Source organism: Onthophagus taurus, chromosome 11 (assembly GCF_036711975.1).
Source record: "Onthophagus taurus isolate NC chromosome 11, IU_Otau_3.0, whole genome shotgun sequence".
Lineage (NCBI taxonomy): Eukaryota > Metazoa > Arthropoda > Insecta > Coleoptera > Scarabaeidae > Onthophagus > Onthophagus taurus.
This window is the reverse complement of record NC_091976.1, coordinates 28,165,062-28,192,040: the sequence shown is the minus strand read 5'-3', so window position 1 is coordinate 28,192,040 and position 26,979 is coordinate 28,165,062. Positions and strand designations below refer to the sequence as shown.

At 35.1% G+C, this 26,979-nt stretch overlaps 1 protein-coding gene across 5 annotated transcripts in view; it reads right to left on the bottom strand.

The window, feature by feature from the left end:
• LOC111423676 (fasciclin-2-like) overlaps nt 1–26,979 on the bottom strand; it is a 163,892-nt gene that overhangs the window by 136,572 nt on the left and 341 nt on the right. The gene's annotated exons all lie outside the window — the stretch shown is intronic.

Genomic DNA, 26,979 nt, shown 5'->3' with positions numbered 1-26,979 from the left:
TTCTCGGTCTAGTGTTAGTTCCAGTTCTACACCAGCACTATCACTAAAACTAACACTAGACCTAGAATCATTCGGATTTAGCCGTCTTCAGAGACGTGCGGCTAAATCCGAATGTTTCCAGTTCTCGGTCTAGTGTTAGTTCTAGTGTTACACCAGCACTATCACTAAAACTAACACAAGACCTAGAGCTAGAATCATTCGGATTTAGCCGTCTTGAAAGACGTGCGGCTAAATATTTTGGAAAATTATTAGAAAATATAAACTTAAACGCCTCAATTGCTGAAAGAGACAAGATATTGCTGGTAAAAGACTAAGTATTACTAATAAAAAACTAGATGTTGCAAATGAAGCAGATTCTTCTTACAGAAAACTTCACACTACTACCAGAAGACGAAATACTGTTGGCAGAAGACTAGATACTGCTGCAAAAGGCTAGATATTGCTGGCAGAAGACTAAGTATTACTAGTGAAAGACTAGATATTACAAATGCAGCACATCCTTCTTACAGAAGACTACACATTACTACTAATAAACCAAATACTGGTAGCACAAGACTTAATTTTACTGTCAGAAGACCAAATTATGTTGTCAGAAGACTAGATATTACTAATGGTACAAATCCCGTTTAAATTTCTGTCCAATACTTGTTAAAATTGCATCCCTCGCTTCCCGATTTCTATGTTCTTTAGATTTGGTATTCCAAAGAACAAAATTTTCTTCATGCACTTCAATTAATTCAAATATTTCTTCTTGGGACCATTTTCTTTAAGGCGTCATCTTTAAACGTGTTATATTGAGAAAACTCGCAGCTATTCGCAGCAAAATTCGAACTGTGTTCGTTTTTTGACAGTTAGTCTCACGATAGATAGCGTGTCCACCAGACAAAATACTCTCCATAGCTCCTCTCGAGAGCATTTCTTGCAAGTCGACACCTAGCTTAACTTGTTTTTTTGTTCAGAATATTACTTAATTAGAGTCAAAATAAAGGATTATTACAAAAATCGGTTATTTTATTTCAAAGTATGTTTTTTTTTCCTAATTTCTTTGTCTCTCAATTCTTTCTTGAAGAGCATAGCTAAAAAGATATTCATATCGTCATCATCACCAGATGTAATTTCTGATATCTTGTGCAAGTAGCACTTCTTGTAGTAGCACAATTGATAATAATATTGGTAGTGTATAGACAAGGTATTGTTGATCAAAAATGTTTTAAAATGAATCGAACCAAATAAGTGTAGTCCAATCTAGAACGCTGCTGATCAGAAAGCAAGCCTGAATGGAACAAAAGGATTCTCAATGAACCAGGAAGCTGCTTTTTTGCAATTTCTCTATGTACAATGCGTACAAATTAGGAGGTTGGAGAAAGTAGGAAAAAGTTTGAAAATTTGCATTTAATGGACGGTTATCTCATGCTATATTTTATAGTCGCATAAGATATAATAAATAATCACCATAGAAAGAAACACAAACTTTTTCGTGTAAATAATAAAATATAACTTTACAATAACATTATCCCTTACTAACTTTTAAGAAATATTTAATTAAACGAAACGACTCGACAGCTAAATTAATTTCTACTCATAACACCGGAATTCCGACGTTGTAACATAATTCGCCGCAAGAGAGGCCCACCATTAACTGCACTCTAGGACTGTTTTAATGACCCTGGAATTTTGCAGTTGCCCTCCATTAGAAACCCAAATAGTACAACGGTACAATGTGAAAATGTTACTCCCAAGTCAACATCAAAATTATATTAAATAATATCCAAAGTACAAATAACAGAAAAAAGTTCTACTCCCTTTTTCCTTCTTTTTTCGCCTCTTATTTCGATCATAAATAATCTAAAACGTATTTCCACGATCCCAAAGTTTATACGAACTTATCAACTATTTAAGCGACAGGGACTGGTCTATCTTCAGTTATAGCACCAGGTCAAAAATACTGCCCTAAGGGAGAAAACCTTATTTGTAACAGCTTCTATTTCGTTCGCAAGTAGGAGCATGTTCGTGGGGTAAATGTGGTGGAGCGAAAATTGTGCCGTTGTTTCCATTTTCAGGGCAAATGGGATGCGAGCGCATCGTAGCTCCACTGGTACGTAGATAATCGATCACGTGGCGTCTCCTGCTACCTACGTATGTTGAAGAAAATTGCTACACGTACGACTAGAAATATCTCCTAACGGGTTATATTAACGAGTTTAACGAAATTACTTTATTGGCCCATAACTTCTTTTGTGATCTAAAAAAAATAGTTGAAATAGAAAAAGTTTCTATTTCTAAGAAAATTGAAATGGAAAATCCAGGCACGTCATTTCTACATTAAGTGCTCAGAGCCGCGTTCGGATAATCAAGTTGTTCAAATTGAGTGATTTGGGTTAATGTCGAGGGTCCCTTTGTACAGAAAACTCAGGGTGTTAATCAAAATCGGGTTTTCTTGGAACAATAATCTTTATTACTTTTACAACTTTACCATGGAGCGTCTTTCTTCACCCTTAATTACTCTTACAATCATAGCTAACGACTTTCTCATCCCAAAAACAGATGTAAGTGCACTAGGGGGTAGTTTCGAACGTTTGAGATACTCGAAATAAAACTTATCCGAGCAATAAACACCGGGCTCGAAGGGAACGCGCATCTGCAAGTGTAGTAACACAACAAGTTATAGCTAGTCGGTCCGCAGCTGGGACTGCGTCCCAAAGATCATCTGCACTTGGCGCACGTTTCTGAAGGGACCCCCCGAAAACGTTACGACACCCCCACGTCTCGTTTCGTGAACCGAAGCCCTTTAGCACCGAAGAGGTCATCCGAAGCGAGCATCTCATTCCATTAAGGCTACGTTTAATTTCATTTAAAATTGTAGAGGGAACTGTAAATAGACGAAGGGGAAATCGATTTTGAACGAACTGAAAAGGTGGAACTCAAAAGCGTTTCAGGGGCAGAGTGTCATCGCTTTTCACATAAATTTTCCTCGCGAACGTTTTCAAAGGTCGCTTTTTTTATGACGTTACTTGCAAAGTGAAATTTTCGACGAGGATGAACTGTGAAATTTTGTTTTGCGGTTCTGGTCGTAAATAAGATGGAAGAAGCGTATGTCGTAAAAGTCAATTTCGTATTCAATAAATTGTTTAAGTAAAGTGATATTAATAATTTTTAAGAACGCCTACATTAATTAAATTCGTTGAAATACCAGAGCCGGGACCTATAAACCTCACTTTATTGCGCTGTTTACATCAACGCGTTTAATTGGAGGCTAGCCCCCGAACCGCCACTAATTCATGCGCCCAATTACCGAATTAATTGCGGTTAACAAGGAAGTCGGTAGAGGAGAAGCTGCGAACAAGCACGAAACAAGAGGCGCGATCCCCGGGGAATAATAACTTTTTAAATAAGAAAAACTTACCACCGCAACCGTGTAGCATGAAAAATACACACCCCCACAATATACCCGGGTTTAAGTTGTTTCCCCAGGGAAAGTAAGGTAATACTAGTCTAAGAAAACCACCCCTTGGCGGATATTTGCCCCATTCCTCTCTTTGGGAGGGACCTTTACGGCCCTTTTTATTATCCAATTAAAGGGAACGTATAGTATGGAGGGACACGATATCGAGGGTATACACGAAAGTAGTAAAATCTTGTAGTTAGCTTGGCGGATAGGTAAGTTACGAGGAAGGTGTGTATTTTGACACTAATTGATTTGGGTTTGGTAACTTATTGTTGATTAAATGTATATAAGAGAAACATAGCGTGACTAATAATAATAAATATGATTAATTAATCATAAAAATTTTCCTGATAAATTAGCAAACAAAAAGGTAGGTCATTATTATACGGTGAATTAGATGGGGCCGCAAAACACAGTTTATTTCGTGTTAATTACTGCCCCCGACAGTTATTTGAAAGTCATTAAGCAGGGCCTTTGATTACCGCTCAGTAATTAGTGCGCCTAAAACGGTAATTGTTTTTAAATCTCGTCGCGTTTGTCGACAGTCTTTGTAGACGGTACTTGGAAAGACGATTAGTCTGATTTCTAAAGATTCACGAAATTCCTTTAGAAAAAAGAAACAAACTAAACAAGATAATGGAAAACGTTTATTCTAAATAAAAAATTTTAATCAATAAATTCATGAATGGCATTTCTTGGTCTTCAGACACAAGGCTAGACCCGCTACTTTCTAGTTCTAGGTTTAGTGTTAGTTCTAGTTTTACACTAGTGCTATCACTAGAACTAATACAAGACCTGGAATTAGAAAAAAAATACTAAACCTAAATTACTAAACGTGTCTGTAGAAGCTTTTAGTTCTAGTGATAGTGCTACTGCAAAACTCGAACTAACACTAGACCAAGAACTAGAAACACTCGGATTTAGCCGCACGTCTCTTAAGACGGCTAAACCCGAATGATTTTAGTTCTAGGTGTTGTGTTAGATCTAGTTTTATACTAGCACTATCACTAGAACTAACACTAGTTTTATACTAGCATTATCACTAGAACTAACACTACATCTAGAACTAGAATCATCCGGGTTTAGCCGTCTTGAGAGACTTGCAGCTAAATACGAATGTTTCTAGTTCTCGGTCTAGTGTTAGTTCGAGTTTTGCAGTAACACTATCACTAAAACTAACACAAGAACTAGAACTAGAATCATTCGGGTATAGCTGTCTTGAGAGACGTGCGGCTAAATCCGAATGTTTCTAATTCTAGGTCTAGTGTTAGTTCTAGTGATAATGCTACTGCAAAACTTGAACTAACACTAGTCCGAGTTTTAGTTTTACACTATCACTAGTATCGGGTTTTCCAAATGTTTCTAGTTCACGGTCTAGTGTTAATTCTAGTTTTACACTAGTGCTATCACTAGAATTAATACAAGACTTAGAACTAGAAAAAAAAATACTAAACCTAAATTACTAAACGTGTCTGTACGAACCTTTAGTTCTAGTGATAGTACTACTGTAAAACTCGAACTAACACTAGACAAAGAACTAGAAACACTCGGATTTAGCCGCACGTCTCTTAAGACGGCTAAACCCGAATGATTTTAGTACTAGGTCTTGTGTTAGATCTAGTTTTATACTAGCACTATCACTAGAACTAACACTAGTTTTATACTAGCATTATCACTAGAACTAACACTACATCTAGAACTAGAAACATTCGGGTTTAGCCGCACGTCTCTCAAGACTGCTAAACCCGAATATTTATAGTTCTAGGTCTAGTGTTAGTTCTAGTTTTACACTGTCACTAGAACTAACACTAGGTCTTTGGGCTTTTAATGTGAGGCGTCCTTAAATCCTCTTTGTTTCGGTCCTGCGATTTTTCGTTCAGATTTTGTGTTAAGGTTTTTAGAAGTTCTTCCTCTGCACAATGTGATCATTTTGCATCTATTTCCTCTGCCGTGTAAGACTGGTTTCAGATTTTTGACGTCAAAATAGTAATTGATGAAAGTGATGTTGATAGAGAATGAAGAGGATCGAGCTGAGAAAAATTTGGAAAGAACCTATGATAAAAATGTATCATGCCGATAAATAAATCTTTGTAATTGTTTTAAAGTTTTTGGAATTGGGAAATCATTGATAATCGATATTCTTTCATTTGAAGAGACACTGTGACCTAAAAAATTTAATTGTGAAACTCCAAACATATTGGTCTAATCGATTAAATAGTTGCTTAAGATGATCTAAATGTTCATCTTCATCCTTGCTCGCAACTAATATATCATCCAGATAAACGAAAATAAAGTTCAAACCTTTAGTCACTTCGTTGATGAACCTTTGGAATGTTTGAGCAGCATTGCGTAATCCAAAAGGCATCCGTAAAAATTCAAAGAGTCCAAAAGGTGTTGTAATTGCAGTTATATAAATATCTTCTTCTGCAACTGGGATTTGGTGATAAGCTCTACTTAAATCAATTTTAGAGAATCCATGAATTTGCAAGTAAAAATCTTGAATGTGTGGTAAGGGATATCTATCTGGTATCGTAAGAACATTCAGTTATCTATAGTCACCACAAGGACACCAGTCATATTCTACCTTATTCTACCTTCTGTTCAAATTCTGCTTTAGCAATTTTATATTTGTTAGCGTCTAGCCGACAAGGGCGACAAAAAGGAAGATGTCCTTTAGTAATAATATGATGACGGACGCAATGTTTTATTGGAGAAGAGAAATTAGATGTAGAAATCAAATTTGGATAGTTTTTAATTAATTGTGTGTATTTCGTTTCAACAACAAACAGCTTTAGGGATGGAATAGATGAACAGGTTATGGAGCCGATAAAAATTAATTTAGTTTTAGAACCAATTAATCGATGATTTTTAATATCAACATCACTTCAAAATCTTAAACAAAAACATATTTCTTCCTGGCCAAATAAATGTGAAGAAAGTTTTCAAAAGGCAAAATCTTCATTAGCTACCAAATTGATTCTTATCACCGATGCTTCCAATTATGCCATTGGAGCAACGTTAGAACAATCGAACAACACCATTTCACAACCAATTGCATTTTTCTTTCCCCCAGCCAATTAAAATATACAACTTATGATCGTGAACTTTTAGCCATCTATTTAGCTATTAAACATTTTCGCCATTTCTTAGAAGGCTATCAATTTAAAATTTGAGCAAATCATAAACCTTTAACCTTATCTTTTATCTCTAAGGCTCGTTACTACCATCTTCTGGTTAAGCTATCTAAGGGATTATTACCATGGTAACGGCTATTTTACGCGCTCTGATTGGCTAGTAGATGGGTTTATCTATAAGATAAATTTAACTAAAAGATGGTAGTAATGGACCTAAATCAGAAAAAAGTCCTAGACAATCTCGCCATCTAAAGTTTATAGCGCAGTTCTCAAGAGATATTGCTTACATTAAGGGTGAAAACAATATTGTTGCCGATGCTCTATCAAGGTTAGACATGTGGCGTTATTTTTGTATAAAAAAATATCAAGTTTTCTTGTTATATATATGACAATATATTTTCTGGTTGCCATAAAAAAACGAAATATTAATAATTAATCTTGTTACTTTTTCTCGCTGAAAAAGCGCCATAAAAGAAATAATATTATTATAATATAAATAATTACTTGATGTAATTATCACATCAACTAAATCCGAATGTTTCTAGTTCTAGGTCTAGTGTTAGTTCGAGTTTTGTACTAGCACTATCACTAGAACTAACACAAGACCTAGAATTAGAATCATTCGGATTTAGCCGTCTTGAGAGACTGCGGCTAAATCCAAATGTTTCTAGATCTAAGTCTAGTAAAAACTTCTAGTAATGCAGAACCATTCGGGTTTAGTTATGGGTCTTTTAAGACGGCTAAACTTGAATGTGTCTAGTTCTAGGTCAAATGTTAGTTCTAATGACAGTGCTAGATAGCACTAGTCAGCATTAGATATCACTGTGTTGCATATTTTTATTGAATTAAAACTAGAACTAACACTAGACCTAGAACTAAAAAGTTTCGAATGTTTCTAGTTCTGGGTCTAGTGTTAGTTCTAGTTTTGCACTAGCACTATCACTAGAACTAACACAAGACCTAAAACTAGAATCATTCGGGTTTAGCCGTCTTGAGAGACGTCCGGCTAAACCCGAATGATTCTAGTTGTAGGTCTAGTGTTAGTTTTAGTTTTGCACTATCACTAGAACTAGCACAAGACCTAAAACTAGAATCATTCGGGTTTAGCCGTCTTGAAAGACGTGCGGCTAAATCCGTGTTAATTCTAGTTTTAATTGTTATTTAGTGTAAGATTGTGGTATATTTTTATTGAACTTTTACTAAGCTATGTTGCATTTTATATGGGACAATGCAAAAATGCATTGGTATAAAAAGTTTAGAAGCTTATTTGGCCTTCAACCTGCATTTTCAATTATGAATTGGCAGGAATTAATAATTCGACGCTAAATGAGCGGAAGCGGATCGCTGGTTTCCCGTACGCCAGCCCAATTTACCAGATGAGTCACACTTCCGACCACTTGAATTATCCATGTAAATATTTTATAAAAACCCATTAACGATTACAGGATCGAAGATAAAAACATCATCTTATACACAAGAGGGGTTATAAAAATACACGCTGCCTCAACCATGACCTCTAAGAGTCTCGGTTAATGGGTTTAAGTGCCAAAAATACCGTGTGAAGTGCCTCTTTTAACTGTAACGTTTACTTCCGTTTAACAAGATTTTTACCGTAATTTTCTTGTTTTAATTAAACGACCACTTATTTGCGGCATCTATTTTGTATAATGATGCAATCCTCTTTTCTTGGAATTTCCCCGAACCGTAAAACGTGAAATACAATGTTAATAAACCCGGTACCAAAGTAGGTATAGCTGCAGATGCACCGCTAAGCAAAACTAACTAAATAAACCCAATTTCCTTTTCTAGTTTAATTTCACCTGAGCACTCCTATTTGTAGTAAATATAACCGAGACATCTTAGCGGATAATCCGCCTTGTTCGCGAGGAGAAAACGTAAAAATTCAACCCGGGTAATAACTCCTTGAAGTAGACGCTCGAGAAACCTCAAGAGAGCTCATTTTCTTTGACGAAGAACAGACGAGATTGTTTTTATCTCAATTTCTACCATCGTGCTCATCTGGATATTGTCACCGAATGAAACGCGAATCCCGATCATCGTTACAGAATAAATTACCATGTAGGGTATCGCAGATTTTACGTATAGTCCATTATTCAACTACAAGCACATCATTGACATTATCTATTTATTTAAACTGAGCCGTTATTAACCGACCTGCGGCAATTTATGGCGTCACTACAATCGATTTTGAATGTTTCCGTTGCAGTATCAGGTGGCGTCACAACCAAAACAGAATTGCGTTCCCATTAATATTAATGTGTTGCGCCAATTTCGCAATCGAAATATGCTATTCGAAATTAAACCTTAAATATTGAAAAAAAATCGATTTAAACAATGATTGACAAGAAACTGCATCGCGCCAATTCGAGAATATCATCGACGTGCGGTGGGTAATTGATGGGTTCATTTGCAGGTCCCGGATTTGGAAACCCACTAGGACGTTGCTAATCGGTTGATTGCAATTAAGTTCAGCTGCAAAACATTACCAGCCGTTCACGAGGCATTACCCAAATGCTATCGGTTTATCATTGTCTGATTGCAGTAGCTCTAAATGGCTAATGGTACAATCGACAAACCAACCACTACTAATCACTAAAACATACACATTACCTTTTAATACATTTATAACAGAATTATCATTAACAAATTGATTAATGGATCTGTTATTCACATCCAAAGAATCCAAAACGATTACTTGAGAAAATATAAACAGCGTGTTTACAAAATCTCACTCATCCATCCTTGAAAAACGATCTTACGCCACGGAGTGTATATTTTTAATTCGTCAACATCGCAAACTGGCGACGATGCAGATTAAAAATAAACGTATAGAATCATCGCCGAGATTCGCTCTATACTTCGAGTATAAATGTTGTATTCGTTCGCGGCTGTGTAGAAGAACGAACGTCATGTTCCATTGATTTTCGGGGGTTAGAGGTCACGAGTATTCTAAATACGAGAGATACCAGAGCGACCTACTTTACCCAGTCGCGGTTGATTTTTCATCCGACAGTTGGCACTTGGGAGCGGCCAAGCTTACAAGAGTATATTAAACTGAAACTCTCGAAACTGGGATCGAGACAATAATTTCACGATCCAGTTACTCGCAATTCAGTTTAGAATGGCTCGGATTATAAAACTTATAAACCCAAGAACTTTCTATTATAAGTAATTAAAGTAGTCTGGATTCATCCACTCTATAAATGGTTAGTGAGGTTACCAAACATTTAGATTAATATTTTCTAAAATATGAAATAAACAAGAAAGTAATAAAGCAAATAAAGATTTTAATTTGCGAGATGCTCCATTTTATTTTGAGAAAAACTACAAATACACTTGATGAACCCGTCCAAACCGGTTGCAATATAATTTAGTTTTGTAAAATGAACGATGCAGAAATACCAGGAACACAGTAGGTATCAAAAAGCCATATTTCGACTAGATCTCAGCGACCGGCGTATTAAAATTCAGAACCAGGACGGCGCTTAATGAAACGTCACGACTGTTTACCGCTGGGAGAGGGCGTTATTATTAAAGTAGCAACCCGTTTTCGGTGTGTGCAAGGACGGAACGCAATATTGTTTGATAAACTGCAAAGTACCCCTAGTGCGCGAGTTACAAACCAAGTAGCTCGCGAACCAGTTGCAAATGGCATTCCGGGCAAGTCCTGAAAAGCGAATTGAGGCTGAAGTCATCTATTAGCCTTGATGGATATCAGTTCGATGCTCAACCCTTTGCAAAGTCACCGACCGGAAGAGATGTTTCCTAGTTGGTTGTTACCCGTCGATTCAAATTTGCAATAAACCGAAACTCAATAAGTAACCCGCAAACGTGGCAACACTAGAAACACTGTTGAAGGAGAATTGGATTAGTAACTACAATACAAACATTTGAATAGATCAAAGAGATATTTTTGAAGATATTTTTGAAGTCATTAACCCGTTTATGCCCATAGTTCCAATAATGGAACACCTCCGTTTTTCTCTCCTCCACGCTTTGTTATTAGTCACAACGTAATTTTGCAGGCAGCAACACGTTTCCAGTAAACACGTTGATTAGTGAGAGTGATTGTTTGATGATTATTTTAAATTATTTTACGTTGTGTTTGTTGTCCTAACAATTCTTAACACATTTCCATATATCATCCATAATAATAAATAAGATATGTCCCATAAAGATTTTTAATAATTTCAGACCACTCACAACTGCAGAACTCATTCAAATAATAGAAGACGAGGATTTTTGGGCCGTTGATGTTTTTATCACTCCTCCAGATCATGATGCTGAAAATGCTGAAGATAGCGGCAATGAAGAGTTCTGCAACGACACCAATAAGCTACAAATCAAGGACGGACTTTCACAATTGGTGATAGCGACACTGACAAAAAGTTAAATAGTGACGACGAACCTTTGTCAGAAATACAAAAGAAATTACTAAAAAACAGAAACTCGAAAAAAATCCGATCTTGTTCATGGGTTTCCGAAAGTTTAGAAACCGATGCAATCAACACCCATTCCTTCTGATCCGTTGGAATGCTTTGAGCTTTTTCTTGATGATAGTATTATATCATTTCTGGCTATTGTGTTATTACCATACTACTATTATATGGGTATTGTTAGGAAAAAGGTATTGGATATACCGGAACTATCAAATACAATAGAACTGAAAAGTGTCCCATAATGTCTTTAAAAGTAGTAGAAAAGAAGGACAGAAGTTTTTATGACTATTGTACAGATGTTGCCAATGAGATAACCGTTACTAGTTGGCATGATAATAAAATAGTTCTGATGGTCAGTACTTATGGTTTTACGCTTCCAGAATGTTATCAAAACAGAAAAAAAGGGTGCCAATAGCGCAACCTCATGTAGTAGCTCAATACAATAAATTTATGGACGGTGTAGACAGAATGGATGAAAACATCGACAACTATAGGATTTCCATTAGACCGATGAAGAGGTGGTGGGCAATTTTTGCTCCAGATGATGGCGGTGAAACTGCTGAAAATAGCGGCAATGAAGAGTTCTGCAACGACATCAATAAACTGGATGATCGACAGCTTCAAGCCGAAGCTATAGCGAAAATTACAAATCAAGGACGGATTTTCACAATTGGTGATAACGACACTGACGAAGAGTCAAATAGTGATGACGAACCTTTGTCAGAAATACAAAAGAAGTTACCAAAAAACAGACTCGAAAAAATCCGATCTTGTTCATGGGTGTCCGAACGTTTAGAAACCGATGCAATCAACACCCATTCCTTCTGATCCGTTGGAATGCTTTGAGCTTTTTCTTGATGATAGTATTATATCATTTCTGGCTATTGTGTTATTACCATACTACTATTATATGGGTATTGTTAGGAAAAAGGTATTGATATACCGGAACTATCAAATACAATAGAACTGAAAAGTGACCCATAATGTCTTTAAAAGTAGTAGAAAAGAAGGACAGAGGTTTTTATGACTATTGTACAGATGTTGCCAATGAGATAAACGTTACTAGTTGGCATGATAATAAAATAGTTCTGATGGTCACTACTTATGGTTTTACGCTTCCAGAATGTTATCAAAACAGAAAAAAAATGGTGCCAATAGCGCAACCTCATGTAGTAGCTCAATACAATAAATTTATGGACGGTGTAGACAGAATGGATGAAAACATCGACAACTATAGGATTTCCATTAGACCGAAGAAGAGGTGGTGGGCAATTTTTGCTCCAGATGATGGCGGTGAATCTGCTGAAAATAGCGGCAATGAAGAGTTCTGCAACGACATCAATAAACTGGATGATCGAAAGCTTCAAGCCGAAGCTATAGCGAAAATTACAAATCAAGGACGGATTTTCACAATTGGTGATAACGACACTGACGAAGAGTCAAATAGTGATGACGAACCTTTGTCAGAAATACAAAAGAAGTTACCAAAAAACAGACTCGAAAAAATCCGATCTTGTTCATGGGTGTCCGAACGTTTAGAAACCGATGCAATCAACACCCATTCCTTCTGATCCGTTGGAATGCTTTGAGCTTTTTCTTGATGATAGTACTATATCATTTCTGGCTATTGTGTTATTACCATACTACTATTATATGGGTATTGTTGGAAAAAAGTATCGGATATACCAAAACTATCAAATACAATAGAACTGAAAAGTGTCACATAATGCCTTTAAAAGTAGTAGAAAAGAAGGACAGAGGTTTAGGAACCGTTACAAGCTGGCATGATAACAAAATAGTTCTGATGATCAGTACGGATGGCAACTACAGTGTGTTAATTAATTATCGTACCCGACGTCATCATTGCAAGTATGCAACCAATATCACAGTGCAATACGCATCATACGCAAATTGCGTATTGCAATACCAATACTGTGTTAATTAATTATCGTACCCGACGTCATCATTGCAAGTATGCAACCAATTTCACAGTGCAATACGCATCATACGCAAATTGCGTATTGCAATACCAATACTGTGATATTGGTTGCATACTTGCAATGATGACGTCGGGTACGATAATTAATTAACATTCAAAAAAACTGCGAAAAGTTAGTATTTTCTTAAAAATAATGCTAGAAGTCAGTTACAAATGATAAAAACTAAACAAAAATGACGCTGGCATAAACGGGTTAAAGCATTAAAGCAGGGTGAAGTATTTTATTTGTTAAACATAGTAAATCAACGATTACACAAACCTAAGATGATATACAAAAAGAGGAGTATACGTTTGTTACATCAGTTGGAATATTTCCAACAGGAACAGGTTTATTATCTGTAAGTCAGAGTATATCCACAATTCGAGTTCACGCTATAAATATCGTACACACTTAAATACATTACACATTTGCATACAGAGATACTATGTACTTCTCTAGTTTCGCTCTGTCCGTAACAGCGGGTGTTGTTTATATGCTTGAAAATATATCTCGGGGGTATAAATTTTCAAGGCTTATGTAATTCTCGTTGACAGGGTAGAACCCGCGGTCAAATACTAATACTAAGAGGTGGAGGAATATCGAAGGAAGAAATATGGTTTCCTGGAGCCCGACCGCGGGTATGGTCATTAGCGAAGATCCTTTAATCGCAATGTAAACCGACGCTATCGAAACGGTAATGCGAAGTAATCTGCGCTGTTAATTTCGGACAGATGGCGCACCCTGGTCGCACTAATATTTGAGTTGGCGGGTCGAAGGACTTGGTCCCAACAACGGTTAATGCCTGCTTACCCAATTTAGGGGATAGTTAATGCGACCTCCTAAACCAAATAGTAATCAAAAAATCTTTTTAATCTTTACTAACACTTTTATCATTAAGTTGAAGAAAGTTAACACAGACATTTTTAACAGTTTCACTGTCGGTTTCTTTCCCACCGAACGAGAACAATAAAGATAAAACCGACTTCCGTTCTCTCGCATGTCTTCGTATTTACACTCTGCACTGTTTACCTTAACCGTATCGTAAACGACGCGCGGTTTTCTTAAGATATTTGCTGCTGCCCTCTGTTTGCGGCACGTTTAACGCTTCTACATTCTTCTCACACGGTAGCCCACCCTAAGCTATATCGTAGTTTCGTACCATTCCAAAATTACTGGTATTGCCAACCGAAGGATTTTCAATTTAGAAGGGATTTAACGAGATATTATCTGGAAGAGCCTGATCGTTGAAAGGATTATGAGCTAAAATAATAACGATTTCTAAAATCCGCTTATTTGCATCACTTGTCACGCATACTTGCGTGATAGGATTTATAATAACTAACCAAAGCTGTTTTTTTATTTTACATTATCGTATCCTTTCAATTTTCGCAGATGTTAAGTTGCAGTTGTTTACATTACAATTTGTTTCATTAATATTTTATTTTTCCAGCTGTCTGCAATCTGCATAAAGCTATCGTTGTTAATCATTTGTTATACTAAGATACAGTTGGTAATCATAGACTAGTAATAAATATTTGCATTGAGAATTAGACCGTGAGAATGAATTCTTTTGTGGTCGTTTTATCAACATGCTAACAAGTTTCAGGTCGCAGCTTTTGAATACGATAAATATTTAGATGATAGTTTAAGCCTCGTATTATAGGTTGCAGCCCGTTTGGAGGTTTATCTAATTAAGGGAAATGGCCGGATATTCCTGGATATCTCAGCTAACACCAATGTGCAATAGCGGAAAATCGGTGAATATAGCGATATTCAGGTTCTACCTGCTAATATTCCTAATTGCCGAAAAGCTGAACCGGTGCACTCACGTTCGCATCCCATTACACACGAAATTTACAACTTGCAGTCTTACCAACGACAGTAATTTATGTAACCAGGGTGTTTAAGACGAACTATCTTGCATTTTAATTAGACAAATGGATATACGGTTCAGTGAACGTAACATGCAAATGGGTCAATGTGTTTAATTAAAACTAACAACATAGGTCTTCCATCCAGAAATAAATTAAAGCTTACAATTCCTAAAAGAAAATGATATATTTCAAAAAGAATTTTAGAATGTAAAAGGATAGTTTATGGGTAAAGTGTTGTTTTGGCGTGAATGTAGGCACCTCGGGAGTTGCTAAACGCTAAAATTCTTCCGGGACAAATCCCCCGGCGCCCATTCGACTGTAAAGCTATCGACAGCCCGAAAATTTACGGATTTCGGAGAATCCCGACGGTTAAACATTCGATTTCAGCTTTCTGCTGCCAAACTATTGCCAACCCTCGTCCTGTACCGTCTTTTCCTCCACGAAAAACGCTAAAAATCTATGTCAACGTAACGGTTAAAAGAAACCGAAAAAATAACAGGTAATTACCGGGAAATTGGTTCTGTTTTAATTCGAGGATCAAGCGGAATTGAAACTAATCGGAAATGAATCGCGAGCTGGAGGAAGACGAACCGGAGAAAGGCTTAGAGAAGAGATTCCGCGGATGGGAAAACCGGGGACCGTAACGGTGTCGCGGTTTCGTAAAATGGACCTAATTAACGGTTCTAACTGAGCGGTTTTACTGTATAACATGATTGCGTCTTTATAAAACGGCTGTTAGAATCAAATTAGATTGCGGTTTTCCTTATTTCACATAAGCATTTTCATTTTTTTTATGATTGATTTGTTTAATTTCACTTCCATTACTCTCATTATTGATCGAGGGCAACATTAACGCTTATAGATCGTGCGATATCCGTACAGGATGTGATTTACGCAGAGGTGATGCAACACCGGCATGGTAGTGCTGTATGCATTACTGTAGCTTTAGCATTGTAACCGGAGTCGTGTTGCGGTCCGTGTCACTATAGGAAGATACGCCATCTCGTGTCGCGAGTGAGCGCAAACTAAGCGAGATAATCTGGGTTTTGATGGCGGCGGATTTACGGTGAGACGACGATGCCGCCCCTCGTGCGTTATCTCGTAATTTATGCACGTGTCGCTTATACGGCACCCGTTGCAAGAATGTAGGTAGGTGATCTCAACGGAGAGCTTAATTTCGATGAAAAGCTTTAAAGCTTTACCTGCATTCCCTCAATGGCCATATGGGTATTTGAATTAACATAATTATAAGTTCTTTTTTAAATAATGTAGTAAATGAAAATAAAAATCCAATACTTTTTCTGGTCACTATCTATTTAATGTATCTTACCAGTTTCGGTTTACGCCATCATCAGATACTTTGTGATAGTTACATTTTTTTCTATCTTAACCAAAGTAGCAAGAGTGGAGGAGCTACTTATTTAATACTTTGTAAACCCGAATGTTTCTACTTCTAGGTCTAGTTGTTTGTATATTTTTCATTGAATTAACTTATTTACTACTTTATTTACCATATACAGTAGATTCCGCTTAATCGGACCACATCTGTTCGAACGCGAAAGAAGATAGCGAAAGAGACGTAGCAATAAGAAATAAAATTAGTAGAACAAGAAACATTATTGGAGTCTATTAAAGTTGTTTGACGAATAGATTTTAAGGCATTTTTGTAGATATAGTCTTCGCATAAATTTAGCGTGGCAATACGACTTTCCTGACAGCCATCTTGCAAAAAATACCGCCGCAATTTACTGACACAATGTTTTGCCTTCTACATATGTTAAAAAGGTCTGTCAATGATGCATTTATTGCTGACGTTGATCCAGGATTTCATTTTATATGTACAACTTCTTTATTTTCATTGTAGATAACGTTATCTCTTTTAAAATTATTATTTTTCCTTAAGGCCTCAAACTTACTTATTAGTCTTACCTTACAATGAGTGACTGGATGTAGTTCCTGTCTCCTCGTCTGTTTCTTCAACGACTTCTACAACTGACTTATGTGCGAATTCTCTAATAATGTCGTCTTCATAATTACTTTCGTCTTGATTCACACACTCCAGCGTATCGTCAATATTAATAAACTCTTCAAAGTTTTCAATTTTATGTAAATTTCCAAGATCGTCACTGTCAGCAATTTTATCACCTTCTCGAGTGTCATCGTTATTGTCAAAATACAATTTAAATCCGCAAAGCCCAAAGCAGTCACGTATTGTATCGCTCTTGACTTTATTCCAACTGTTAGCTATGAAGTGAATAGCCTTGAAAATATTTATCTTTGCGCTTACTTCTGTTGCGGTTGAGGACAACGATAATATGTTTTCCTCTACTTATCGATTATGTAGTCTGTTAATTTTTTACAATACAATATCTAAGGGCTGCGTTATTGCCGTCCTATTAGGTGATAAGAACTGAATTCTTATGTTTTGTAGACCATTCACCGAAGGGTGTGCTGCGCAATTATCGACCATTAAAATTATCTTTCTTGATGTTTTCGTCAATTTTCGTATTGAATCCATCCTTAATCCTTTCAAGCAACGCAGCTTTGCTGCTTTACCAATTACTAATACTTTCCGTTTATCAGTACCGGACATATGTTGAAACAACATAGCACTGTTACTCTGACTAACGCTCTTTTATGGCCAGCTAATCTTCGTCTATGTCAGGATTTTTACCTCCACGCTTTCGTTTTTGCGAAGAATTTTTATTTGTATTTTCCCATTCATCAACCGCAAAAGAATTGTTTTTGTCACTCCCAGTTATCTGACTCAACTCTCGTTGGCCGATATTACTCGGTTGATTTTTAATTTTATTTAATATTTCTATTTTTTATAGTAATGTTAGGTCTCGGCTTGACATTTTCTCCACACACACTTCTTTTTACTCTTTAAAAAGATTCTAGTGATGTGCGACTTTAAGTAACCGTACTGATTGTGCTTTTCAACTACTCGTGAACATTAACACGTATAAACTTATCCTTTTACTAACAGAACGGTGGGGACAAGCAAAACCGTGCGGTCCGATTAAGCGGAATGTTGGACCGATTAAGTGGATAAACTTAAAAGAGTAATTGATTTTGTTTTTGGCGATTCATTCAATAAAAATATACAACAATCTATTGCTGAATAACAGTTAAAACTAGAACTAACACTAGACCTAGAACTAGAAACATTTTGGTTTAACCTCACGTCTCTTAAGACGGCTAAACCCAAATGTTTCTAGTTCTAGGTCTAGTGTTAGTTCTAGTTTTACACTACCACTGATGCTATGTAGATCTAACACTATACCTAGCACTAGAATCATTCGGGTTTAGCTGTCTTTAAGACGTGCGGCTAAACCCAAATGTTTCTAGTTCTAGATATAGTGTTAGTTCTAGTTTTACACTAGCACTGTCACTAGAACTAACATTAGACCTAGAATTAGAAACATTTGGGTTCTAGTTTTACACTAGCACTGTCACTAGAACTAACATTAGACCTAGAACTAAAAACATTTAGGTTTAGCCACACGTCTCTTAAGACGGCTAAACCCAAATGTTTATAGTTCTAGGTCTAGTGTTAGTTCTAGTTTTACACTACCACTGTTACTATGTAGATCTAACATTATAGCTAGAACTAGAACCATTTGGGTTTAGCCGCATGTCTCTAAAGACGGCTAATCCCGAATGATTCTAGTTCTAGGTATAGTGTTAGTTCTAGTTTTACACTAGCATTGTTACTATGTAGATCTAACAGTATACCTAGAACTAGAATCATTCGGGTTTAGCTGTCTTTAAAGACCTGCGACTAAACCCAAATGTTTCTAGTTCGCACGTCTCTTAAGACGACTAAACCCAAATGTTTCTAGTTCTAGGTCTAGTGTTAGTTCTAATGCTAGTGTTAGTTCTAATTTTAGTTCAATGTAAAGTATACCTAAATAATGAACAACTTCAAATATTCATCAACATAAAGTATAAACAACTGTACGTACCTAATGCTTTTAAAAAAAAGTTATTAATTAATTAACAAATTACTTAATTCCTCCCAAAACATGTTTTGTTGACGCAGTTACATCTGGGTTAACCCTTTCTAGTGCCCGGGGGATGATTTTACAAACATGAAATTTGATATTTAGGTCAGGGTGTGTCGTCCTTTTATACGTTCACATGTAATTCAACTCCAATTTGCCGAGCCATTAGCGAGGACTTACACGTCAAATGTCGAGTACTATAATGCCATTTAAACGTTAAACAAAAAAAAATTAAAGTTGTAAACACAAACAAATTTAGAAATCGTAAATAATGTGTTTGTTTTATCTTTTAAGTTTTGTTTTGGTGACAAAGTAGTCGTGTGTCAACTGTCTATGGTTTCGTGACACCATCAAAGCACCATTCGTTGCGAAGTTTTCAATTACGTAGGATATTGGTTGAGGGAAAAGGACGCGATTTAGTCTTGTACAAATATCGCCCGTCGAGTTTTCTACTGGAAAAAGGTTCGATACTCGAATAAATTCCGAATTAAATCGATTTTCCTTTCGGATAGACCGTTATCAATTTTTAATTTTTTTTAACAGTCGTTTAATGAGATTGCCTTAAAATTAAATATAAATCAAGTAAAAAGTAAAGATCGGTTTTACTCCTGAATCGCCCTAGAGTTCATTACGTCCTGGGAATTTATCGAGCTATTTCTGGCAACTGCCTTCTTGTTACGGCAAGTCGTTAATCCTTACAACGGTTAACAGTTCGATAACATTTATCTGAATTGACCATATACCACAAATTAAACAACCATAAGACTCATTACATAAATTGGACAAGATAATTTTGTTTCAAAATACTTAGAAGTAGCGAAATGAATGAAGAACATATTTTCTTGAGACAAGAAACTAATAATTCTTGTAATAACAATGCACCGTATCCGTTATGGTTTCGTGTAAAACATGAGAGCGATACAAACGAAATAGGTTACAAGGTAATCATTCGAAAGTGGCTAGTTATTAAAAGGAGAAACGAGAACGTTGAGGCGCAGATAAGAAGTGCATAGTAATAATAACGAGAACACCGGACGTGGAAATGCGAAATAACGCGGTGGTTTCGATAACGACGGAAACTGCACACCGGTTTTATTACCTTTATTGTTTCTAATTGTTGTTTTTGAAACGAGAAAGTTAAACACTATCGCCCCTATTAATCATTTTAGTTTCTTTCAATAATTAAACCAACATGGTTTAAAAAACAACAATTATCTATGCGGTATGGGTAAATGGAAAGTTTCGTTAACATTTTTGTTTTTCCTTTTATTTTCTCCTCATTATTTTAGTAACGAATATTTAGTTATTTAATTATTCATTAAATGTTTAAATTATTAGTTTTGGGGTAATAATTATTTTGAAACATCACCATTTAATGAAAATTGAATAATAATTCTTTGTGATTGCCATTGCCCTTTTTGAAATGCATCCATACATTCACTTGTATATATTTACAGCAAACACTGCGCGATCAGGGACAAACAATTTACAGAGAAAATTTTGGTAATGTAATTTAACGTTTTATCTATCTGGTTGGATAAAATTAAATTAATTATAGATCGGCAAGCGCTTTTATCCATGACATGAATACCTACTATCGAAAATATCGTTTTATATTGGGTTCATCCACAAGGTTTCTTTTTTTTAAACATTCCACCTTTTTTATTTTTTAAATTGCGAATAGTTTTGTAATAATCAACTAGATTTTGTTACATCAGTGTAATAAAAAATGTGTGAATTGTCTATACGATGTATAAATCAAGGACGATAATTCTAGATTGAATTGTTATTTAATTGTTTCTAGTTTTAATTACTATTCAGCATTAGATTGTTGTATATTTTACGTTGAAATAAAACTAGAACTAACACTAGACCTAGAACTAGAAACATTCGGTGCGTTTTCAGAAACTTTCTAATTCTAGGTCTAGTATTAGTTCTAGTTTTAACGGTTATTCAGCGCTAGATTGTTATATATTTTTATTGACCTAAAAATAACTGTGCTAATATTTATACGTGACGTCACGAACGGGCCTTCAAGCTGTAGGTAGAGTGAACGCAACGGTGTGGATAGCTATTTGTATTAAAATTATTCATTCAAACAGTTAAAGTGCAAATTAAAAATTTTTTATACAACGAACACCCCCTTCCTCGTATTAACCCGTTATATCGAAATTTTACTGTATGAGTACTCGGAATTGTCTGCTTTATTTAGGTCTAAACACACAATAAATGAACTAAATGAGGTTGAGTTTGAAAAAGAGAAAAATTAATGAAAACCGTACCAAATTGTTAATGGAATTTCTCCAAACAAAGTACTAATTAGATTGTTATTTTTGTTTTCAGTTGGGTTGAAATATTTTTTTGTAAATTAGGATTGAGTAGAGTATAATTGATTGAAATATTGCAATCTATCGCAGTAATGGCAAATCAAAACTAGATCATAAAATGGTCATCCCGCTTATATAATTTCAGTGAATGAAATTCAGTTTCATAACTTTAAATTAAAATTTCAATTTAATTTTTCAAATAGTTTTAAATCTGTTTTTCAATTTCAATTTTTCTTTGTGATTATACTCTCACTGTCGTATAACATTTTAATATCAATTTTAATAACAAACATTTTTATTGTTTTTTGATGAGTTAATCATAGCTGGTGAGTATCAAGATTTGGATATAATGGTATGAAAAAAAACTTTGTCACCTTTTTCTGCAATTGATCGTAACCTTAGAAGAAACTCGCCGTTTAAAGTTACAAGATCAAATAGGATTATGCCAATCGAGATTATTCCAGAACTGCCTGACAGCCAGTGAACTTCATTTCCAAACCATCGACTAAAAAGTTGGTATGTTGATACATGATTAACATTTGTTAACTAATAATACCTCTGCAACCTAAGCAATATGCATACACCTAGGGTAAATCAATTTTGACAATACACTTAATACCTAGCTATCTCGTAAAGCATTGGATTGAAAGGAACGTGTCTTATTAAAGTTACTGTGGCAGAAAAGAAAGGAAAACCAAAATTAAAGAGACAGCTACTACATCAGTAGCATGTCTTTTTCACAAAGTCGTCACTAACAAAAAAATGTCCCCCAAATTTAATTAACAACATTAATCATCTTCAACAGACAGAAAATGCCTTGTTTATAAAGTCATTAAAAAAAGCAAATAACGTGAGTGCTGTTGCTTCGAGTTTTATTGGTTTGCAATAGTTCAAAATCGAAATATCAAATAATTGAACATGGGGAATTAAGCTCATCAAGCTGAATTGAAAGCTATTTCACCAATTCGACGGGAAATCGTGTTGTTTGATACGATAGGTATCACCAGAGGTATGGACTATAACTGTTTGGCGAAATGATCTCCATACATAGTTTCTACAATCTCAATTAAAGCTGGCGAAACAAGCTCGACTGTTTCAGGGATTTCTGTTGTTATACGAAGTGAATATTTCGTTGCAAATATTGAAAAATGCCGGTCTAGTATTTTGTATTCGCAATGCCGAGTTATTAACGCATACCTATATTTTATATAAACTGTAAAAATTGCGTTTCATTACGAATATAAAGACGCGATTCAAAACATCAACCGGAACGTTCGATAATACACGCTTCGTAGAAGATGGACTTTTATGGTACACAAAGTGCCTCTGTATTAGAAGAAAATATGACGTAGTAAATACCATTCATAAATCCCGTATGGTGCTATGGAACTCTATCTCACTCTATAGTTATAAACTTAAATGAAATAGAAATAAAATCATTAATGTGTGCGTTTGGTACAGAAACCAAAGTAATTGTAGGTCATATGAAAAAGAAACCTAAAAGAAAGAACGTTCTTTCGCTCTGCTAATTGTAGCTGCAAAATACATGATAGCTACTAACTGAAGACTTCCGATTGTAGCCATAGATTCCATCTTGTAACTGTAAGCTTCAGATCATAACTGCTCATTGCATACTGCAAATTTTAGCTGGACTATACTACAATCAGTAGTCTACCTAGGTTGGGTCCAATCCAACCCAACCCAACCCTGCTGTGGTCTACAAAAAAGCCACTTAAAACAGGTAATTAATATATGGGAGGCCTCAAAGGTAGCCTTGCGCAGGAAAGACCTTCCAGGACACAGACTGGCTAAGAGTATGATGCAAAAGAAAACCAAGGAAGTTTTATGCCTCAGCAAAGGAGATTAAAATATAACCTTTTAAGGATCGAAATTGTCGAGTTTGCAAAAATGAGTCAGAGACTGCTAAACATATTCTAAGAGACAGAGACGAAAGGACAAACTTCCATGATATGTACGATCTTTAAGAAGGACCCCTTAATGGTCCTGCAAATTGAAATACAAGTATTTACAGTTAATATACGAACTGTATATAATAAGTTTCCACAGCATAATTATGAAAAGTTTAATTGCGTTTTACTTGAAACAACATTTTGTATACATATTAATCATATATCATATTTATTTCGTATCATTATTTACCGCATTTAAGTATAATTATTATATTTATACTAAACACATTCAGTTTTTAATTAATTAGACAAAGCCAAACCTATTTTATAATCTAAATCTAAATAGTACTTAATTTAATTAAAAACAACATATTATGCTGGTAAAATGCAAATTTAAGTTGGAATTAATTAATCAATTGGGCATTTTAGTTCGTTGCACGTGCAGAAGAGACTTACAATGTCGGTACGTTAGACATGTAGAGACGGAGTCATTAGTTCGCATACAAGCAAACACTTTGTATGCGCAACGGGGCCCTAACAAGTAGATGTCATTGCACCCGCCTAAGCTCGCGATCTCTCGTCGTTATCACAACACCCAACAATACACGTTGAGTTATACCTATATATATTGGAGCTTTTGAAACTGAAGTATGATGAATCGAGAGCGAACGTGACGATGTCTTTACTTTATTTCCGTGTTTGAACCTACAAACTGGTCACAAAGTATGCCAATGCCGGGAGGTTAACGCTTGACAGTTATGCGGAAAATGAGCGAAACTCAAAACCGCTTCGCGAAATGGGAACGGCGGATTTCATAGTTGGAATTATTCCAAACATTTATAAACTGAGATTTTCCAAAAGACTAAAAATAATAATTAGAAAGTCAATGTTTTTATATACAGGGTAAGTGGCAAAGTACATAAATGGGATTAAGGAGTCTAGATGTACAGTTAGGATTTATTAAGAAATAGAAAATCCTAATTCTTTCCTTGAAAAATGCTTTTCTATTTCTTTTACAGGAATATAACCTCTCACATATCGCTTGCCTCTGTTCGTCGGTCGCAGGATTAAAGCTCCGGTTCTCTATCTATGCGGCTAATCTCACAAAAAAGTTACTTTTCGAGCGGCAGGGATTTATCGTTTTTCCCCGCCCTTCGTAAGAGAGATTCCCTCCGTTCATGAACAAAAAACGTTAAATCCACCAAAATGACGAAGGGCCAACCGCGAACTTCGCATTCAAATTTAATTGGCGGTAGCGCCACTTTCCAAATAATCCATCGAACGCCGAACTACGTTTTTAATTAAATGGTTTGTTTATTCAAATTTATTTAACTACGGGATAAACAATGCAAATAGAACAAAAACATTTTTAAATAATCATTGAATATTTGTTATATAAATAAAGTTATACTGTAAGTATTAAAATATTTAAATATTATATTATTTTTTTTTAGTATAAAACTAAAAAAATTTATGGCACAATAACAATACATGTTAAATCAATCAAGTATTAAAGAATGTAAAAAATCCTCACATTTACCAACTCATATTGGTAAAAAAGAGACTAAGATTAACTAGTTAAACCTAAGATTTACCGTAGTTCGGGTATTTACACTAACATATATACTGATGGAAAAGTGTTAAACGATGTGAGGTTGAACAGTATGGTGGATATATTTGGCAAAATATACCAAAAAGTATCTAATATTGATTTCAAACGATGTGCAGAAGATTACTTAAATATCTTAAAGCCAATATCCCAGGGACTTAACAAATTGCTAAATTGCTCTAAGGTTCAAAAAAAGTACTGAAAGAGTTTTGTCACTTGTTCTATTAAGTATTATCAATAGAGAAATAAAACTTGGTCATAAAACAAAATTCCCTGTTAATTTTGCCAACTTCACAAGGTATTATAGAAAAAAAATGAACTATACATGAGATGATTAAGCTTGATAGTGTGAAGCTAATATATAAAATCAAAAATAATCTAATAGAAACTAACACTTTAACCTCAACTGCGATATGCATGCGAATCTGCGAACTAACCAAAATATTCACACCTTGCAAGAAACATTGGGAGAAGAAGTGTTACAGCAGCAGCAGCGGAGTGGTTTAATGATTTACCACAACGGGTGAAGAATCAGAATGGTCTGGACTCCTTTGCGGGAGAAACAAAGACTTATTACCTTAATCTTAGGTTAAACTGATTTTGAAATGTTTTTTTTTTGTTGTATATGTATGTATGTAACTTCTTCTTGCGTTGTTGCTATATTTTGGTGTTTATATATCTTGGATGGACACATAAGATTTTGTAATTGTTATCTCCTTTATGAAACATGGAGGACTCCATACATTTCTGCAGTGTCATAAAAACATTGTCTAATTTATATGCAGGTGTATCATCCCATGCCTTCAAAACAGCAGAAATTAATTCATCTATATTATGCATCGAGCTTTTATGTTGTATAGATTGAATTGCATTAAAAAAGCCTAAATCAAGAACATTAAAGTCAGGGCTGTTTGGTGGCTAACAAATTAAACTAATATTCCATCCATCAGCTGTTCCGGCTCGAATTAGTTCACCATCATTCTATACTACAATGTGGTCGGACATTATCTTGTTGAATTTTGATGCGCATCTTTTTGCTGCCCTTCGGCCACTTTTCTTTTATAGCTGGAATAACTTTTTTGGTAATCATGTCCACATAAATTTGACGAGTAACTTCAACAGGTGTTGTCACTAATGTCCCACGTACACGATTTTTAGAATTTCGTTTTGTTGGTTCATAAGGCCATAAGTCTATTTTACCATTAAAATCAGACTTTTTGTTATAATCATATCTTGGACGAGCCACTGCAGCTAGAAACATGACTTTTGTTAAGAATCTATTACTCTTACATGTTCGATCAGGTGTTTCTTCTTCGGGAAGACAGTAGTAGTTTGTCTTAGTTTTGGTTATGTAAAACCATTTTTCATCAATTTGAACAAACTCTAACATTTCTTGAAAATATAGGCTACGTTCTTATAACATACAAAGTGCAAATTCTAATCGATGCTTCTTATTGTTATTGGTCAAAACAGGTTTCAATGTACTTGAAACTCTCTTTATGACTCCTTCCTTCAAAATTTTGTGCACTGTTTCCAATGACTCTTTAATACTGTTACGAAGACTGCGGATGGTTGATTTTTGTGCTATGGAAACTTCCGAGATTTTCCTTTTTATACCTTCTCTGTCTTTATGTTTCCTTCCAGAATTTCCTGTTTTCTTTGAGTCGACGATTTGGTGTTGCACTGCTTAATTGCACCGTTTTTCAACTTTTCATTGCTTACATTTTTCGGCAGATATTGTAAGACACCGTTGCTTAAATTAGGTTTTTTCAACGCTCCTTTATAATTTCGTATATTTTCTGACATAATTTTTTCAATTTTTATACTTGGCGGAAAATATATAAAATTAATTTTTTTACCAAGATTTAGTAATTGATACTGGTTTAAATTTTTACTGTCATAAACATGCCTGACCTACTATGATCAATGAATATGTGTTCTATGTAAATAAATTCATAATAACAACTTTTTTTTGTTTATTCAATAATCCTATAAAAAATCTCAAATCGGACACTTATTTTGGAACGGAGGTAGTACATTTTATACAGAATACATTTATTTTCTTTTGATTTTAATTATTAAAATAAAAAAATTAACCCTTATAAACAATAAATCATTTTAAGTGATTAACCCAAAAACATTAACACCTAATAAACCTTTTTACACTCTTTTCTTCATAAAAGAAACTTTTTAAACCGATTTAACCTCCAAAACTTAACAGGTTGTCATCGAAA